The sequence below is a fragment of the Brienomyrus brachyistius genome, chromosome 25, assembly GCF_023856365.1.
Source record: "Brienomyrus brachyistius isolate T26 chromosome 25, BBRACH_0.4, whole genome shotgun sequence".
Taxonomy (NCBI): Eukaryota; Metazoa; Chordata; class Actinopteri; order Osteoglossiformes; family Mormyridae; genus Brienomyrus; species Brienomyrus brachyistius.
In genome coordinates, this window is record NC_064557.1 from 9,117,231 (window position 1) to 9,120,918 (window position 3,688).

Genomic DNA, 3,688 nt, shown 5'->3' on the forward strand with positions numbered 1-3,688 from the left:
TAACCAGGTCCCAGTTGCGGAGGAAGATAGACCCAAGACGGCATTCTGTACCCCCTTTGGGCTGTTTGAGTGGAACCGGATGCCCTTTGGGCTTTGTAATGCCCCCAGCACCTTTCAGAGACTGATGCAAAGGATATTCGGTGACCAGCAGTGTCAGTCGTTATTGCTGTATTTGGATGATATTGTGGTTTTTTCATCCACGGTGGAACAACATCTGCGGCGGCTGGAGTTGGTGCTGGGACGGCTTCAACAGGAGGGCTTGAAGGTGAAGCTCTCTAAATGTTCATTTTTCCAACAGAAGGTGCAGTACCTGGGCCATGTGATTTCCGACAAGGGCGTCTCTACTGATCCTGGCAAGATAGAGGTAGTAACTAACTGGCAGCGTCCCACTACTGTCACGGAGCTGAGGTCCTTTTTGGGCTTCGCTAGTTACTATCGTCGGTTTGTGGAGGGGTTTGCTAAGTTGGCAGCCCCTCTGCACCGACTGGTGGCTGAGTTGGGAGGCAAGAAGCTAAAGGGGGCTACACAGGGTGCGATTAGCACTTGGACCGAGGAGTGCCAGAAGAGCTTTGAGGGGCTGAAGCTGAAGCTTACTACAGCACCTGTGCTTGCCTATGCTGATTTTTCTTTACCATTTATCCTGGAGGTGGATGCAAGCCATGCGGGCTTGGGGGCAGTGCTATCCCAGGAGCAAGGAGGCCAGGTGAGGCCAATTGCCTATGCTAGCCGAGGTTTGAGACCATCAGAGCGGAATATGTCCAATTACAGTTCTATGAAATTAGAATTTTTGGCACTCAAGTGGGCTATGACGGAGAAATTTAGGGAGTACCTGTTAGGTCATAAATGCATTGTTTATACTGATAATAACCCACTCAGTCATTTGTCATCTGCTAAATTGGGTGCTATGGAGCAACGGTGGGCGGCGCAACTGGCATCTTTTGATTTTGAGATCAAGTATCGGTCTGGGAAAAGCAATCAGAATGCGGATGCGTTGTCTCGCCAATACCCACTGGGCCGACTAGAAGTGGATACCATGGTTCCTGGCAGTTTACTCCCTGATTCCTTACAGCAAGTTTGGTCATGGGGAAAGGCTGAGGTAACCCAAGGTGCTATTACAGTTTTTCCTTGCTCTACCCCTGATTTGTGTGTGCTTCAGCAGGCAGACCCAGTTATTCAGGAAATCTTGCCATTTTGGACTCGCAAGGAACATCCTAATGCAGAGGAACGGAAACAACTTTCAAGGCCAGCATTGGCCTTGCTCCGACAATGGGATCGCCTGGTTGAAAAGAACGGGCTCCTGTACCGTCAGGTTTGTCGCCCTGATGGTGCTGAAACTACTCTTCAGTTGGTGTTGCCCGATACCTTAAAGAATAAGGTGTTGACTCAAGTACATCAAGACCATGGCCACCAGGGCGTGGAAAGAACATTGGAATTGTTGCGCCAGCGGTGCTATTGGCCAGGTATGTCCTCCGAGGTAGCCCAGTGGTGTCAACAATGTGAGAGGTGCCAAGTGGCTAAGGATACACATCCAGCAGCTCGTACTTTTATGGAACATTTGTTGGCTTCTCGGCCCAATGAGATTTTGGCAGTTGACTACACTGTGTTAGAGCCTGCCCAGAATGGACTTGAAAATGTCTTGGTCATGACTGATGTTTTTAGTAAATACACTCTGGCTGTCCCCACCTATGATCAACGCGCCTCCACCGTGGCCCAAGTTCTGGTAGCTGAATGGTTTTCAAAGTTTGGTGTTCCTGCCCGGATACATTCAGACCAAGGCCGTAACTTTGAAAGCTCCCTTATCCAGCAGCTTTGCGGTCTTTATGGGATCGAGAAATCTCGCACTACTCCATACCATCCGGCGGGCAATGGTCAGTGCGAACGCTTTAATAGGACTCTCCACAACTTGTTGCGTACTTTGCCTGTGTCCCGGAAGAGAGATTGGGATTCCTGTCTGCCACAGGTGCTTTATTGTTATAACACTACTCCCCATCAGGCGACTGGGGAATCTCCTTTTTTTCTTATGTTCGGTCAGGAGCCTAGGCTTCCAGTTGATTTCCTTCTAGGCAGAGTGGCGGAACCCGTGAGTGGACATGTCCATGATTGGATTGAAGAACATCGGACTCGACTACAGTTGGCCTTTGATGGGGCCAGGGGACGGTTGAAGATGGCGGCTGAGCGCCGGAAGAAGAACCATGACCAGCATGTTCGAGATCGCCCTCTAAGTGAAGGCCAGCTAGTACTCATTCGTGATTGTAGTACCAGAGGGCGTCATAAAATTAGAGATTGGTGGAGCTCTGTGATGTACCGAGTTCTAAAAACGCCTAAGGCTGGTGGAGCAGTTTACGCCATCGCACCTGTGGATGACCAGACCCAGGTCAGGCACGTCCATCGAACTTTGTTGAAGGCCATAGTAAATGTCTCTGGTGTCTGCCCTGGTAACCCTTTGCCTATGGAGTCAACATTTTCATCAGATGAATCTTCGGATGATGAGGACCTGGTGGTGTTGAGGCAGGAAGGCCCGGGGGGAGTGTCTGGTTCCTCACTGTCTAGGCCAGTGGCAAGGACATGTGCTGCTCAGAAGTCTCCTTTGCGGCCTGCTGAAGTCCCAGGCCCCTCAGTGGTTTCTCCATCAGTAGTGAGTCAGCCACTTGGTTCCAGAGTGGTTCCAGCCATGAGTCATCCTTACTCCCAGGAAGTGGAAGTGCGAAGGACAACCCGAGCAACGGCAGGCCAACACTCTAACGCTTACCATCTTCCGAGGCCTGCGGGGGTGATGGCACAAGGGACTGTAAGCTCTCTCGACCCTGTGTCTAATGCAGTTGCTGCCCTTTTTAGACCCTGGAGTTAGACCTTGTATTCCATCGTCGGGTCGACGATTTAAAAAGGGGGGGGTAGATTGTGGCAGTATGACTATTTTAAGTACCTGTGCCTTTAAATGGGCGGGCCGATTTGTATTGTAATTCGTGGTAGCGCCCTATAAAAATGGCAGTGGTTGGCTGGGGGTCGAACGCTGGCAAGGTTCTTCCGGTTACCTGACTTCGTGGTAAAGATCTGCATACGACGGATTTATTGGAGGCGGCTGTTTGGTAGGTGGCAGCGGGTACGTTTTATTCCATTCTGTTTCGGCTCACTTGTACTCAACCGGTGGGTGCACGTTGCTGCGGGTAAATGGTGGGGCTGGCGACTTGTAATGGGCTTGTGTAAAATCGCCCGTAAGTTCGCTCTAGGTTTGTGATTGTGGGTTTTAATTAACTTGTTTTGCCTGGCGCCATCCTTTGCAGGCAACGTGGAGGGAGTTTATCCGGCTGGTTGGAGATCACTACGCCATTAAGCATTGCTGTTCTGCCTGCTTTTACAGCTGCGGTCTGGATTGCCTGTCCTGCAGTTGCTGCTGCTTTGCCTCTTTGCCTCTGCTCTTGTTTTCTCTCCTTTTTTTTGTATTGAATGTGAGGGATTTTATCTTGTGTGTTTTAAGATTCTTTGGGGTTGGGATGCCATAAGGGAGGAAGGGAACTTTGTGGTGGCATGTTGTATTGCGTGTATGCATGGGAATTGTAGTGTTTTGTTTCAGGATGCCATCTGTTGTTTAACTGTTTAACCTCCTACCCTGTGTGGACCAGCCCCGAGGTTTTATCTCGTCGTGTGGATGGTGTTTTTAATTTTGTTATAATAAAAGATTGTAAGTGGA

General features: G+C 49.9%; 1 long non-coding RNA gene across 1 annotated transcript; it reads left to right on the forward strand.

Annotated features, from left to right (window-relative positions):
* Positions 1 to 2,869: 2,869 nt before the first annotated feature.
* LOC125720776 (uncharacterized) lies at positions 2,870 to 3,688 on the forward strand. Its single transcript, XR_007385571.1, has 2 exons — positions 2,870 to 3,086; positions 3,282 to 3,688. It is a non-coding gene; the product is annotated as an uncharacterized LOC125720776 (long non-coding RNA).